This window comes from Callorhinus ursinus, unplaced genomic scaffold (assembly GCF_003265705.2).
Source record: "Callorhinus ursinus isolate GAN/ISIS: 27379988/994484 unplaced genomic scaffold, GSC_fseal_2.0 scaffold18, whole genome shotgun sequence".
NCBI lineage: Eukaryota > Metazoa > Chordata > Mammalia > Carnivora > Otariidae > Callorhinus > Callorhinus ursinus.
The window spans coordinates 14493521-14509847 of NW_027397080.1; the positions used below are offsets into that span (position 1 = coordinate 14493521).

The 16327-nt window shown below is 57.8% G+C and overlaps 1 long non-coding RNA gene across 1 annotated transcript; it reads right to left on the reverse strand.

The window, feature by feature from the left end:
• Nucleotides 1-3503: 3503 nt before the first annotated feature.
• Nucleotides 3504-12733, reverse strand: LOC141374488 (uncharacterized). Its single transcript, XR_012381415.1, has 3 exons — nucleotides 12477-12733; nucleotides 6039-6245; nucleotides 3504-3704 (listed from the first exon to the last, which is right to left on the reverse strand). It is a non-coding gene; the product is annotated as an uncharacterized lncRNA (long non-coding RNA).
• Between the last annotated feature and the right edge of the window lie 3594 nt (nucleotides 12734-16327).

Consider the following 16327-nt stretch of genomic DNA (forward strand, 5'->3'; position numbering starts at 1 on the left):
GACAGCCCAGCCCTCCGGCCGAGCTGGGCCCGTGTGGGCAGCAGGAACCCTGCCCTCTCTGTGGCTCTCCCGGCGCAGCATCCGTGCTGGCCGACCTGCAGCTGCGTCAGCCCCCTGCAGTCCACACGGTGTAACCTGCCCCTGCCGGTTGGGGAGCAGCACCTCCAGGTGCCCCGTGGGCCCCCCTCCTGATGGGAAACTCAGGAAGGGAAGGTGGGGACCCCTGCTGTGTGTCCCTGCAAGGGCCTGCCTCTTCGGGTCAAGAACCTCCAACACTGGGGAGTCCAGAAGAGCAGAGCTGGGGACAAATGGTGTCCAAGGGTGTGGATGTGAGCTGTTCCTTGTGCCTTTTCTGACAGGAATGGGAAGGAACACAGCCCCTAAGTCTGCACCACATACCACGGTCCTGGGGCCTTTTTCTTTTAAGATTTTATTTATTTATTTGACAGAGAGAGACACAGCGAGAGAGGGAACACAAGCAGGGGGAGTGGGAGAGGGAGAAGCAGGCTTCCTGCCGAGCAGGGAGCCCTTTGTAGGGCTGGATCCCAGGACCTTGGGATCATGACCCGAGCCTTCGGCGGATGCTTAACGACTGAGCCACCCAGTCGCCCCCCCACCCCCCGGGGCCTTTTTCATCTGTTCTAGCAAGGAAGCCTGTGGGGTCCAGCATGTCGCCTTCACTCAAAGCTGCCACCTGGTTGAGCTGGCGTATGCTGAGGTCTTCTTCCAGTTTCCATTTGTTTCTACAGAGACCAGACTTGCAGATTAAATGGGGACATGATAGGAACACAGGATCGGCTGGACTGTCAAGGACAGCACTAATGTTTGCGATCCTCTCCCCACTCCCTGCCCCACCCGATGGGGTATTGTTTCTGATAGTAATCTTGGCTAGGGCAGGGGACGGCTGCAAAGACTTTTGTTTTTAGAGAGAGAGAGCATGGGGGGGTGCAGGGGTGTACAGTGGGAGAAGGAGAGACAGAATCCCAAGCAGGCTCCAAAGAGCCCAACGCATGACTTGAGCCGAAATCAAGAGTTGGACGCTTAACCGGCGAACCACCCAGGTGTCCCTCAAAAGGTTTTTCTTTGGCCTTCTTTACAATGTAGTTCTTACCCCACAGGCCAGGGACCCAATCTGGGGGTTATCCCAACTGCCGAGTGTATCAGTTCCAAGTATCTACTCTGGGATTGGGGAAGGGGCCACCGGAGAGGCCCACATAGCCCGTGGGCCCGCTGTGAGCCAAACTATAGCCAGAAGGCCTTTGAATGCTTGCTCCTAGAGGTCCGCACTCTAACAGCTGGGTGGCGGGACACCCAACTGAGCCTCCAGGTGCCCATGTGGGTTCAGACTTATGCGCCACGATCCTCAGGGAACCCCCAGGGGCTGGTTATTTCCTTTCCCCAGGGCCCAGTCACCTGAATAAATGGCCATCAGTCCCTTGGGGCAAGGACTGGGGTAATTATTATGGTGTATATTTGCCGTGCTGTTGAGGACCCTTCTTCCTAGGGGCCTGGGCACCCTCTAGCTCCCACCGGCGGGCTCCGGGTCTCACAACTGGCTCAGGCGTGATCACCAAGCAAGTGATGGTTATGTTTTATTTTACTGTGGGCCCTAAGCTGCCTCCTCCATTGTCTTGTTTTTAACTTTTAATCTGATGATAATTATAGATCCACAGGAAGTTGCAAAAACAGTACATGGAGGCTCCGTGTAACCTTCAGCTAGTTTCCTCCAACGGTTACACCTTCGCCGGCACAATATCAAAACCAGGACATCAACACCCATGCAAGTTCTATGTATGGTTCGGTGGCATTCTGTCACATAGGCAGAACCCACACCACGCTCAAGATCAGAGCCACTCCATCCCCCCCAAGATCTCCGTGGTGCCACCCCCCTGTGGGCACACCCACTCTCTTCCACGCCTCCCACTCCTCCTAACCCCGTGTGATCACGCTCAGCAGCTCAGTTCTCAACGAAGTGGGAATGGCGGAGTCCATGCCCGGCCAACTTCACTGTCTGCAGGCGCCACCCGTGCCTCTCACCCCACACATCCTTCCACTGTCTGCCTCGTCACACCTGCCACAGGGTAGCCTCCCCTGGGGCGTCTTCCCAGGGAACCACAGATAAAATCTTTAGCAACCGAGGCACCACTTTATGCCAAGCACTCTCTGTACCCAACCTTCCCAACAGGATGGTGACGTCTACCTGTGCAAGGGCGGGTGAGCCAGCTCCAAAGACCTTCTCACCACCGGTTACCTTGGACCACAGACTGTGCTGGTCAGAACCTTCCAGGAAGCATACACGGAGAGGGGATGATAAATGCAGGAGATGAGTTATGGTGAGCCCTGTGAGGAGCGAGTGCGGAGGGGGCCGGGGGCTGACACCATCATAAGCCACACTGCGGTTCTGATCCTCATGAAGCAGTGAGTGGGGAGAAGGAAGTAGCTGCAGAAAGCTCCCTCCTCATGGGAAGATGAGAGTTCACTTTTACCAAGCACCCACTCTGGGCCAGGCTCTCTAAACAGTGTTTATACAGCTCCCCAGGGCACCTGGTAAGGTGGGTAAGTTTGCTTTCATTTTACAGAAGCAGAGACAGATGTTCAGGGAGCTCACCCAGCTCTCACAGGGTGGTGATCTGGGGCTGCAATCCAGTGGACTGATACCAAAATCCATGCCCCGTCCATGGCACCACACGGGCCCCAGGGTGCAACTTGGACAGAAGCGCAGGTAGTGACCGGTCAGCCGGGACCAGCAACTGCCGCTCCCTGCCTGGCTGCACGCCCCTGCTGCCTCTTGTCCTCGCCCTGAGGCTTGCGGACACCCGGGAATCTGATCTCTGATGGATGCTCATGCGGGGCTGTGGGTGGGGAAACACGACCCTCGTGGGTGGCTGTTGGGGGGGGGTCCATCCGGGCAACTTTCAGGAAGGCACCTGGGTGACAAAAAAACCCGAGCCTGAGAAACATCGCTTTTCTCGATGTCCCGATTCCACCCGCAGGACCCTGCACTGAGTACGTGGTCAGGGCCCCAGGCACACGGGGCCCCCAACGGCCATCACAGCCCGATGTGCGTACGGAAAGGGCTGCGATCCTCCACGCGCCTGCCTGACGGGTGACCACGGCGAGGTCCATGTGGGCGCATCTAAATGAGGTACCATTATGAAGCTGTTAACACCACGCTTTTGAGGAATTTTCAGCGATGGGGAAAGTGCTGATGATATATGGGGAGTTAAAAAAAAAAAAACCCTGAAGAGCTGAATAAATTGTATGATTCAGAGTCCAGAGAATTCAGTACGTGCAGAGTGAATGGTAAGAGGGTTGGGGGAGGAGCTGGGAAGGAGGAGAGGAGAGGGGAGGGGAGGAGGGGGGAGGGAGGAGAGGCCTCCTCTTGATCACTTGCCCTGGGTGACTGACACCGAGTCAGGATTTGAACCCGGGCCTGGCTGACTCGAGCCCTTCATAGTTGCCGAACTGGGGGAGCTGAGGCAGGGCTGAGGCTGGGGCACGTAGTCTCCGGGTTCAGGCTCATTCCGCTAGGTGTCAAGGGCGTCCCAAGAGCTTCACGGGTCGTGTCACCTCTCTGAGGTTGATAGACTCAGCAGCCCCATTTCGCAGGGAAGAAAGTTGAAGCAGTGTCTCAGCGTTCAAGGTCAATGGTGCAGGTGGAGCTGGGACCCCGGTGTCCTCTTCTTCGAGCTGCTGAGATGGGGCTGCATAGGACAGCAGACATGGGCACAGGTTAGTGACAGCCCCCCTGAGAATTCCTTGCCTCAGGCCCGGAGGATTGCACACGCCTGCTTCTGGAGAGGAGAGGAGACTCCTGCCCCATTGGTGAGTGAGCCCCAACAAGCGGTGCCCACCAAGGCCAGCCCAGCACCCTCCTGCAGGAGGCCTCTGTGAGGGTCTTTGGAGTTCATCTCTGTCTCATAAACTGAAGCTACCTAGCGAGGGACGGACAGCCGAGAGGCTGCCCAGTACCCCAGCCTGTGCACGCCCGCATGCTTCTGCATCCAACATCTGGGAAGAGCAAACACCAGGCAGGAGGAACCACTCCCGAGGGCTCCTGGCATGCAGGGCCTCTCCTGACTCACCACCCCGCCCCTGGCCACCAGCCACAACCCCTGCCCCACGCTCGGGAAACTCCCTCTTGGGTCCCTGTGTCTAGTGGCACACCACTGATGACCTGTGAGGGCTCCCTGTGCCTCCAACTGGCCCTGGGCTTTGTCCTCTGCGCCTCCTGGCACACACTGCTTATGCTGGGGGGCACCATGTTCTGACCTGAAATATGAGGCAGCAGCGGAGCAGGGGAGTGAGGCTTCCGGGAAGGAGGAGGGAATGGAACGCTTGCCGGACCCCGCAGGCCCCCATCCCCACCTTTTCATTCCCCCGTCTCTCCTGCTCCCCTCCTTGGGTGACTTGGGCAGGAAGCTTTAATGGGGGGGCCGTGCTGCACTTTGACCGCTAGAGTCTGGCTGCCCGGGCTATTTCCCAGCAGAATTTCTTTTTCTTTTTAAAGATTTTTTTTTTTTTTTTTGACAGAGAGAGACACAGCAAGAGAGGGAACACAGCAGGGGGAGTGGGGGAGGGAGAAGCAGGCTCCCTGCGGAGCAGGGAGCCCGAGTAACCCAGGACCCTGGGATCATGACCTGAGCTGAAGACAGACGCTTAACGACTGAGCCACCCAGGCGCCCCTCCCAGCAGAATTTCTGCAACAGTCCATACCATGTGCGTTCATGGGGGTGGAGGGGAACGCTTTGAGAATGTTAATGAACTCTGTGTGTGTGTTGATGTGTAAAATCCTCTACAAAGTGCTTTTTTCCCCTCCATTCTCTGTAGCCCACAGCGGCCGAAGGGATGACTAGTCCCATTTTACAGCTGTCACAAAGGAGGCACGGAGAGGCAAGCTGTCTGCTCTGAGTTCCCAGGTGTCAGTGCGGTGGGCGGACTTGAACTTGGGTTTGAGGGGTGAAACACAATCACAGCCTACTTTAGAGAGAGAGAGGAGTCCAGAATCTCTGGGCACAGGAGGAGGAGAGGAGGCATGAATGGGGAAGGCCCAAGGTCATAAGGGCGGACAGAGTCCCCCCAGTCAACATCTGACTCTCTCCCATCTCCCTCCTTCATGGATCTTCCAGGGTCCTCAAAACCCTCCCCAGGAGAGATGAGCGGGAGCAAAGTCCCCCTCCTCCTGAGGAGGTCAGTGAGGTGCAGTGACTCACACCTGCCCCCACCGGGATCAGCTTGACTATGAGAATTCTTCCTTCCGATAAGCTGAGATTCCCTCCTCCACATTAACGCAGAGAATGTGCCAATTCCAGGCCCAGGGACACAGCAGGGAACGAGGTGGATGTGCCTTCATGAAACAGGCTTGGTTCACAGACAGATACATGGAGTCAGATAAGGAAAGAGCCCGGGGTCCTGGGGGAGAGGGGCACTGATGTTGGGCCACTTCTGGCCACCGCTGGGGACCGTCCACTCCTTTGGCTGACCCATGGCTGCTCAGCTTGCCTGCTCTAGGAGGCGGCGGCCGTGGGCCGGGCTCCTCCCCCCTGCCCTGAGGGGTCTGCCCAGCCCTGCCTCTCTGAGTCTCTGGGGTCTTCTTGCCCTGAGGGGAGTGGCCTCCCTGCTGTGGCTGCCCCCGCCCTCCGTGGACTTGCTCTGGCTTCCTGCTGTGGCCGCACTAAAAGGCAGAGTTTGCAAAGCCAATCTGAGCTCTGTCTTCCCCCACTTTTTGCCAAAAAGCTAATTGGTTTTGCAATTAAAAAATGCGGAGAAACAGGCGATGCAATCAATTCTAGGAAAACTTGTTCGGTAATGAAGTGTTTACTTCCAACTGGGACGCCTTTGCCGCATATCAATCTGGGTCTCTCACACAGCGTGACGAAGACAATTCTCTCCTGCCTGACTCTCCCGAGTTGTACACGCCGGGTCCTGGAAGGGCTTCGAGGCACCATTTAGGTCTGGCCACCCATCTCTTCTTTAGAGACACGTATAATTATCTTCTAGACAAAGATACAGAGGGTCAGGGAGGTGCAGTGACTCACCCAAAATGCACAGCGAGGCAGGGGCAGAGGAGAGTCCAGTCAAGGGCAACTTTGGCTCTGGGCCTCACTGCTCTCCCTGTCCCATGGCACACTGAGAAGCCAGAAAAGTCTCTGGGCTCAAAGAGAGAATGGAGGTCCTTTCTCCAGACGAAGCAGCCTGGCAGACATATGGCATTCCACACACGGCCCTTGACTTATGTTCCAGTCCTGCAGACGAGAAAACTGAGGGTCAGAGAAGCTCCAAAACCTGACTGAGCCCACACAACACAGGTCTCCTGACCAGCCTTTGGGGCAGATATGTCGCACCTGGTGGCGGGGGATGTCCATGTATACTTGCGGGAAGAGCAGAGGCTTTGGTAGCCAGCCATCATCCATCCATCCATCCATCCATCCATCCATCCATCCATCCGAATCTTTCATTCATTTAGTCACTCATTAAACAGATATTGATTGAGCCTCTGCTGCATGTCATGCCCTGTACTAGGGATCCAGCAATGAGCAAAGCAGCCCAAACCCACTCCCAGGGGGCTTACAGTCTGGGAAATGGATATTTCCAAACTCAGGGATATAATCATGACAGTAAGTGTAAAATGGCACCTGTGGCAGGGCTGCAAAGGTAACACAGATGGAACCAGGAAAGCCTGTGATGGGGCTGTGATCTCGTGAGGGAGGGCTCCCTGGAGGAGGTGACACTGGAGCATGATCTGAGGCCTCAAGGCCACTTGTTGGCACGTTGTGGAGGGCACCTGCCTGGGGGTTGGGCATTTAAGCAAGCTGCTGATCACAGTCCTGGAAATCCTAAGCTTCCTTGCTCTGACCTGAGGTTCACATTCTAGGATTCTGATTCAATATTTTGCACTTCAAAAATTCCATTAAAGTAAAAGGTTTTAAGACTGGAGAATCTAAGATCCTGGGATTCTGACTCAAGATTTTGTAGTTTTAAGATTCTATTAAGACTTGAGAATTTAAGACTCTGGGATTTAGAAGCTGTTGGTTAGGGCCTTAGAGGCTAGGATATCAGTACGGTGACCTTTGTTGCTGGAGAAAGACCTGCCAGAACCTTCCATCCACCAGATGTGAGTTTTCCCCTGGCTCACAAAGCGGATGTATATGCAGCGCTTTGTGGCATGGGGAATGCCGATTTATCCTGCAGTTCCAGAGTCAGGCGCTTGCCTTATCTACATGTTCCAGTTTCCAGAAAAAATATTAGAAGACAAGTCTGTGGAGATTTTCTGTGTGTACATGAGTTAATTCCTCCAGTCAGGGGCTGATCCAGACACGGATTTTAACAGGGTGCCAGTCCCTCGATCACTGCAAGGCAGGGCTGGTGATGGGGTTGCCGCGAGCCCAGCAGAGGCAGAAGGGACTGAGAAGGGACTGAGAAGGGCCTTCGTGTGCTGAGGTTTCAGGCCCAGGTGGGAGGAGGCAGGAGGGAGAGCATCCCCCAGCTGGGGTCGGCCATGTGGGCACAGGTGGGGTCGTTCTCTGCCGGGCATCTGGGGTCTCCCGTGAACCCCTGGGTCTGGGCTCACTCGGGCTGGTGCATTAGGAGCCTCCCCAGAGGGCTGGGAGGGGCGGGGTTGCCCCCCCAGAGGGCTGGGAGGGGCAGGGTGGCCCATGACGGGGCAGACATGGTGCTGGGCTCTGGCTGGGCTCCCAAATCAGAAAGACAGGGGCAGGTCTCGGCTCCCACCCACCAGCTCAGCCGTGTGACCTTGAAGAAGCCACTTCACCTCCCTGGATTCAGTTTCTTCGGTGGGACCAGTGGTCCTGGCCACCCACCACCTGGTGGTTCCTGGGACTGGAGGAGACCCCTAGCACGGGGCACAGAATGAGCATCAGGCATAGCAAACACCCTCGTGACGCTAGCTGGGGGCCAGGCCTCGCTCAGAGTGTCTCACACAGCTGTATCCTCGCCCAGCCCGGGAGGGGAGCTGGCGTGACCCCCTTCACAGAGGAGGAAACTGAGGCACAGAGAGCTTGAGTATCTTGCCCAACAGCAAGTAGTTGCTCTAAAAGCCTGCGAACAGGTTTAAAAACATTTACGTTTTCCCCACAACCCTCCTTGGTGGGTGCCAGGAATTGGCCACATGCCAGCACTGGTAGGCTAGGATCGGCCCTCATTCTGCTGCGGGGACCAATGCTCGGGTTACAGCCCGGCAACGGGGAAATGCGGGGGATGCCTCCAGCCTTGGCTCATGCTGCCCTCTCCCTAGGTCACCCTCCCCCTGCCGGTCCAGCCAGGGAACTCCTACTCACGCTTCGAGGCCCAGGCCCCGTGTTCTCCGGGCACAGCGACCCCCACCCCTGCACCCCCTGCATCTTCCCTCGCTGCGCATAGGGACTGTGGTGCAGGATCTGACCTCAGGACCTGCTGCCTCTCTGTGCTCCTCCCTTCTTCCGGCAACATCCTTCGAGTTTGGCCCCTGCCAAGTGAATCTTAACGCACTTTCCAGGAGGGAAGACCAACCCTCGGACCTTGGTATTATTTCCCCATCTTAGGAAAACTCACACTCACAAAGGGCTTGTAATCTCCTGAGGCCACAGGCCCCACTGGCAGATAGCAGTCTGGGACCTCTGACCCCGCTCTGGGCACCAGGATCACCTGGCGGGGTTTACAGAGCAGCCGGGCCATTCGGAGGCTGTGAGGTGCCCCCCCCACCATGTCAGTCCCTGCTTCCTACAGCCCTGAGGACGGGAGTCTTGCCTCGTTCCCGTCACCCCACACCCTTGCCAGGGAGGCGCAATCACTGACGGCGAGCAGATTGTAAAAGCCTTGCTTGAGACGTATGGGAGATGCATTCAGCCTCCAGGGAATCCACTCAAAACAACAGGTGGTAACCACGGACCCACTTTAACGCACTCACCTGGCAGGCATCATTTCAACTCTCATGCCCTTCACTTTGAGACTCACCGGTGCTGGCTGCCTGGTTCCTGTCGATTAGCAAGCAGTTAAAAATTTATGACAAGTGGAAATTAACTGGCCACAGTGAGGGGTGAGTTTGTCTCAGGCCAAGGCTCCGTGGCCCGGGCTTTGTGAGCCTGGAAGGGGGTAGATTCTGTAATGGAAGCACCGGCCACACGGACGCCTGGGTCACCGTCCTTCAGACGCTCTGACGGGGTCTGTCCCGGCCTGGGGTTCGGGCTGCCGTCCTCGTGCACCTGCTTCGTGGCCCCTGCCCCCCCGTCTTGCTGCCCCAGACAGACAGCCTTAGCCTGGCCTTCAAGACTCTGGCCTCCCTCCACCTCGGCTCCCTCCACATACTCGCCCAGCACTGGGGCCACACTGCAGTATCCCCAGCACCAGACGGAACTGGGTTCTGTCAGGCCCCTGGGCCTTTCCACGTGCTGGTTCTCTTGCCCTCTCTTCTTCCTCCCTTGGCCAGTTCCTGCCAAGGGGAGGCAACCCTGCGCCCTGGCTATTCCCTTTCCCCTGTCCCACCCCCAGACTGCTCTGGGACTCTGAGTTGCTCCCCTGCTAGCAGCCGCAGGATGCGGGAGCGGAGACAGGGTCAGGCATGTGGAAAAGGCCTGAGTCCGGGTGCCTGGCTACAGGAAGGAAGCTCATCCTGGGCTTACACCCCTGATCCCGGGTCCCGCCAGGAACAAGGACAGGGCTGCTTGAATGTCAAGAACGGCCCTGCAGCCCTGCAATGCTCCTGGGGGTCCCTGTCCTTTACCACAGAGATGCTGAGACCCGAGAGGGCAGGGAGACAGTCAGACAGAAGAGCCAGGCAGGGCTGACGCACAAGAGCACAGATGGAGATGCACGAGAGAGATGCACAAGAGCAAGGTGATGGGAAAGTGGGGGGCTGCACCCTGGAGAGAGGGGTGCCTGTGCCTGCCTCCTCCACTCACCTGAATCCAGCCTCCTGGTGATGTGGTGATGTGGGGAGTGGGGGGTTTGGGACAGGTGTGGAGGGTGTGGGTGATGGGGGGTGTAGGAGGGTGTGGTCAGCACGGGCGCAGCGTGGGGGGCGTGGGCGGTGTGGGTGGAGGTGGGGGGCGTGGGGGTGGGCAGTGGGGAGCATGCAGGGGGTGTGGAGGGCATGGCTGATGTGAGTGGTATGGGTGGTGTGGGGTATGGGAGGGTGTGAGGTGTGTGTGTATGTGGGCGGTGTGGGGGGATGTGGGGGATGTTGGTGGTATGGGGTGTGGAGAATATGAGGGTGTGAAGGGTGTGTGTGGATGGTATGGGGTGGGGCGGTGGGGGCGTGACGGTGCAGGGAGTGTGGAGGGGGCTCGGGTAGTGGGGGGGAGTGTGGGAGAGTGTGGGCTCCGTGGGGGCAGCGTGGGGGATGTGGGGCGTGTGGGCAGTGTTGGGGGCGTGGGTGATGCGGGCGGCACAAGCACAACCTGGGGTCAGACCTGCCTGGGTTCAAGCCCGTTTCTGCCCCACACTCACTGAGTGACCTTGGGTAAGTCACTCAGCCCCTCCGTGCCCCAGTCTCCTCATCTGCCACATGGGGATTATGACAACACCTGCCTCTTGGGACTGTGGTGTGGGTGAATGAGACAAAGCAGGGGCAGGGCCAGCGGGGGCCTGACAGCGTGTTAGTGGCACCTCCGGACGCCCACGTCACTGGGGGGTGACCGGGGCCGACGCTGGCACCGGCGTGCGGTGTGTGGGTCCACAGACGCCTTCACACACGTGTCCTCATCGGATCCCCACGTGAGCAGTTTGAAGATGAGGAAGACCAGGCTCAGAGAGATGAAGAGCTTCGTGCCACGGCAAGCACGAGGACCAGATCGAGGGGCTCTGGGCTGCCCACGGCCCTCCCGCCACCCACGCGGGCGCCGCAGCGACGGGACCGAGCGTGCTCCCCACGCGCCCCCTCCTGCGCCCGGCAGCCTGCACTCGGGGAGCATCCTTACTCACAGCTGTCAGCAGGGAGAGGTCAGGTGTGCCACCCACTCTGGAGTGAGCCCCATCACAGGGACTCCGGAGCCTGCACTCCCCATCCCAGCACGGAGGCCGGCCTGACACGGTGACTGACCCTTGCCGGGGGCTCACTCAGCTGTGCCTTTGAGGAGGAGCCATCCTCCTGCAGGTGCAGTCGGTCTGTGTTCTTGAAACTAGGGTCGTTGTCCACCAGGAGATTTGGCCTGATCTCTGCTCAGCCTCAATCTTTCATACCACACGGCCCCCACTGGTGAGTGAAGTGTCTAAACTGCAGACCTAGGTGGGTAACTAAGCATTTGCAGGGGTGGGAGGGGCTCCTGGGGCCCCATTCCTCCTGGGCCGAGGGAGAGACAGTATCCAGAGGGTGGCCAGGGCACCTTCCGAGCATGGATCCCATGCAGGGTCAGAGGCTGGAGGAGAGAGAACTTTCAGGGACGGGGCAAAAGGTGGCTCCCTGGAGACTCCCAGGCCATAGGTGCTGAGGGCAGAGGCTGAGAGACCAGGTGAAGAACCAGCTCCCCTCTCCATGCCCAGAGCCTCCTCCACAGGGACACTAGGGAGTGCTAGGGGAGGGGGTCTGGTCACCTCCAGGTTCTTCCTGCCTGAGCCCAGGCTCCCAGGGCCTCCTCTGACCAATGCCCCACAAAATCCCTACCCCGGCCCAGGGCCTAAGGGCACTCTCACTAATTATCTTTAAAAGAATGTTCAAGAATGAATTCTATGAAAACTCAGGTCAACAATAATGAAAGGAAGGAATTCCTCTTTCCAGGATGACTCTGTGTTCTCTAAGACAAATGGCTGTAGATCTATCACGCCAGCCCCAACTTCTCTGAGCTCCTAAGCATCCAGCTGCCTGCTCTGCATTTCACTGGAGGCCTGGCCTGCACCTTAAACCTTACTGTCTAAAACAGGACTCTGCATTTCCTCCCCCAAGCTGCTGCTCCCCAGCCAACCAGTTCAGGGCAGGGCACAACCACACACCCTTGGGACTCAGGCATCCACACCCCCCCACATCGGAGCCATCAGCAAGTCCTAGAGGTGTGGTGCATATGTACACGTGCCCTTCCCAGATCAGCCCACTTACCTTTACTCCATGGACACCGCCCTGGCCCAGGCGGTTGCTAAGGCCTGCTTCCCCCACCCCCAACCCCAGCAGACTGCCCCTAGCTCTGCCCAGTTCTCAGCCCCACTCCCCACAGATGAGCCAGTCCCACCCACCTGCACCGCATCTCAGGCCCTGCACCATTGGGAGCACGAACATTAGACACCACACATCACTGGGCTACATGTCCGTGGAGGCCCTGCAGGTACAGACTCTCCCACAGCTGCAAAGAAAGTCCAAAAGAAGAAACTAACATTTACGCTCAAATTCCTTTCAGAAAGGAAGTTTCTTTCCAAACAAGTCAGAACAACACAATTTCATCATAAAAGAAAGACCTTTCCGAAAACGTTAGCTGGCAACTTTACAACACCAGAAAACTAGTGACTGACCTTTTCCCCCCCCTCATTTTATCAAGTGCCTGTGACAATCTCACCTTGGGCTGCCATGACATTGGGTTCAAGTCTGTCCACTGGCTTCAGTCAGGACTGTTGCATCTCCATCTCCTCCGGAGCCCGAGGGGGCGGCAGCGTGAGGCATTCACTCCGGGGACTTAATTCCATCTCCTCGGCCCAGGCCCGTGCTCCTCTCCCAACTCCCCGTTCCTCGTCTGCTCCAGGCTTGGGATTCGGGCCCAGCCAGCCCCTTACCCCGTGGCTAAGGGAGCCGAGACAGCACCAACCATGGGTCAGCCAAGCGAGTCCTGCTCCCTGCTCCGCCTCCCACTCCCTCAATGACCTGGGCCTCAGTTTCCCCAACTATACCGAGAAGGGTTGGATTGAATGTTCACCTGGTGCCTCCCTCTCTGGTGCTCCGAGAATCTCTGATTCTGGGCAGGAAGGTCTTGCTGAGATATTCAGCAAGAATGCCTTCCCTTCGTGGGAAATGGCACCAGTCCTATCCTGACGGTCTCTCCTCGGGAGATGAGAAAGGAGATCAGACCTCGTCCTGTTTCCGATCCATGAACACCATGACCAGGAACCGGAAGACCCACCGCGTGCCCGTCATGGCTGCCCTGGCCGCAGGGAGCTTTGGTTCCCGTGTGAGCGGAGCAAGATGAAGCCCTGAGCAAAAACAATGTGCCCCTTCCCAGAGACGGGGGTTTTAGGAGGAACTGAGCCAGTGACAAGGAGTGGAGCCCTCCCAGGTGACAGAGCCCTGGGGGAGACAGGCCACGGGGGTGGGTGGTTGGGGGAAGAAATCCGATGGCAGGAGAGGGGACAGAGGATGGGGGCAGGGAGTGTCACCAGCAGCAGCAGCAGAATCACAATAATAGCCAAGAATGAGAAGCCTACTATGCACCGGTCTCCCCGGCAAAGCCGCAAGCCCAGGGCCCGGCACATAGTAGGCACCGAGCGGCTGCACTGATTAATCCAGGGGCTGCCAGTGAGGTCATTCTGTGATCCTTCTGAAACCACATCTCCCCTCATTTCTGATGTCTCAGGCCAGCTGTCAAGTACTACTAGGAGTGAAACCTCTGAAAGAAAGAGAGTAGCTCTCTGGAGATAGAAAGTGTGGGTTTGATCCAGGAAATAAATATGGTCCCCACTGTGTAGAGCCTCTCATCCCATGAAGGATGCTGACCTGGAAACAAAGGGGGAACAGCATGTCCGTTGTCTCTACAATTACTGCCCCTGTTTACAAGAAGAAGATGGGGTCCCAAAGAAGTCAAGTGATTTGCCCAAGGCCACACAGCTCAGGATGGCAGACCAGGTCCAAACCCCAGGCATCCACCACTAAGGCCCAGGCTCCTTCTGCCACCCCACCCTGCCCCACAGAACAGGGGAGATAAGCTAGAAAAGGAAGAGGCCAGCATGGGCTGGAGGCATCAGGGAGGACTTCCTGGAGGAGGGGGAGCCCAGGCTGAGCCCTGAAGGACAGACTAGAGGAGAAGAGCATGCAGGGAGGATGGAGCAGCTCCTAGTGTGCTGCCCCCAGTTCTTTAGGCCTCTGGGTCTGGAATTCTCCATGAGGAGGTTCAGGGTCTTCCTAGGGCAGGGGCCCTGGGACCCTCTCCCCAGAGCAGGGGGAGCTGTGTCCTGCCCCAGGGTGGAGGCAGCTCCCAGGTAGGGGGAGGTGGGCAGGGCGAGCAGGAGCTCCTGGGCACTTCTGTTCCCTTGGCTTCTGTCCCAGGCGCTCCTGAATGGCCGCGAGTGTCAAGCAGTGTCCTTGCCCGTCTGCTGTGAGGGGACCGCGGTCTCACAAGCGTCGCGATGCGGCCATCAGCCCACATCCCATCAGCCAGTGAGCCCCACACACCGGGCAGACCCCATGCCCCGAAGTGTCTCCTCACCGGCGATTCCCGGCAAATCCCCCGAGTGAGCAGCGCCCCGGAAGGTAAGAACGCCCGTTATGTCCGCAGTCGGCCGCCCTCCCTGCTCCGCGGCGGACGCCCCTCTCCCGGTACTGAGCCCGCAGAAGGGCGACGCCGCCCGCGGGCAGGAAACCACGCATCCGTGCAGCTCCGTGGGGGGTCCTCGGGGAGCAGAGCGGGAGGAGTGGAGGAGCCGGGACTATCTGGGGAGCAGAGGCCTGTGCGGGTGGGAGCCGCACCCCTTCCCTGCACCGGCCCGCTTTCCAGCCCGGGCGGGAGGCTGAGCCAGCGATTCTTTCAATCTCAACTCCCTGCCCCCTCCTGCCCGCCCTTCCTCCCTCCCTTCCTTCAAAAGATGTTTACTGATGCCAGTTAGGGGCAGACCAGGCTATAGGGACGACAGACAGGTTCCTGCCCCGCGTGGACAGCCTGTCTCTGACAAGCACAGGGACAAAGGGAGACTGAGGTGACAGCAGTGGTGTATCTCTTCAGCAGACGTGGGGAGCACCTGCCAGGTGACAGCTGCCATATGAGGGGAACTGACAGTAAGCAAAACCACATGGTCGCTGCCCCACCGAGTTCACAATCTAGAAGGGGAGATGACCTTATTCTAAAGCCACACAATTAGGGGCGCCCAGCTGGCTCATTCGGTGGAGTGTGACTCTTGATCTCGGGGTGGTGAGTTCGAGCCCCACACTGGGCATGGAGCCTACTTTAAAAAAGATAATAAAACCACACAATTAAATACAGTGACATGGGCCTAAAGAACAGGCTCCCGGTGCCATGGGAGCATATAATGGGGGGTGGGGGCCAGAGGAGGCTGGACAAGGCTTTCCTGAGGATGGATGCCTGAACTTGGGTCTGGGGGAAGAGCAGGAGTTATCTGTCAGAGGAATAGTGCTACCCAACCCGGTCCTCAACTCAGGTTTGGCTGCTCTCTGCTTGAAAATCAACACTCAAGGGACAAGTGATGGTGGGAAAGGAAATGTTGCTTTGTTTAAGAAGCCGGCAATCTGGGTAGATGGTGGACTAATGTCTCAGACCCCATCTTCCCCATGCAGGTGAAGCCAGGGGGTTCTAAAGGGGAAGGCACGGGACGAAGGAGGGGCCTCTGCGCAGGAGAAGTGGGTGCCCAGGCGACGAGTCGTTATGTGGGCGTGACCCTGAACAGGCTCACTGGCATCCACTGCAACCGTTTTAGAATGGAGTCAGGCCCCCATCTTCTGGGAAAGATAGGTCCTTCACTTCTCAGGGCCAATGGTCTGCAAGTCTCAAGGAAAGTAAGTTAGTTCTGCTACAGATCAAGGGACATAGGTCAGCAAGCAAGGAGTACATAAGCTTGAAGCAGGTTAGCCCTTAAGACGGGTTGGAGTGCTGTTAAAACTGCACATGCAAAGGCCCTGTGGCTGGAGGAGGCTGGGCATTGCTTGGAGCCCATAAAGAGCTTTAAGACCTGTGTGGCTGAAGGGCAGAAGGGTGGGGGCCTAGAGAAGGGGACCCAGGTCAGACATTGTGCAGCCTCACATTCCAGGCTAAAGATTTGAGTCTCCAATCCCAAGAATGGCAGGGCCCTTGCGAGTGTGTAAAGTGGTGGCACCAGAAAGGAGAGTCTGGGTTGGGTTCATTACATGCTTACTCATCCACCTAACAAACATGACCTTGGAGTGAGTCCCTTGCCACACTCTGCCCTGGTGTTCGTCTACCCTCTTCCCCGTGGTCATTCCACACCCTGCTCAGGCGTGCTCTGCTCCGAGGATCTATCCCCGACCTACAGGATGAACCCACACACACACTTTCATGCCCCGCCTCCCCCAGCAGCCCGGGAGCTTCCCTCCAGAGGCATTCCCTACTTGCACGCCAGGCCCCCAGCACCACCACCCCCCGGGGTCCCCTAAGGGAGTCGGACTTGGACTCTGGAAGGTGGCAGGAGGGGTCAGGTTTTCATCTCCTCCCTGACATTTCCCCTCCAGACC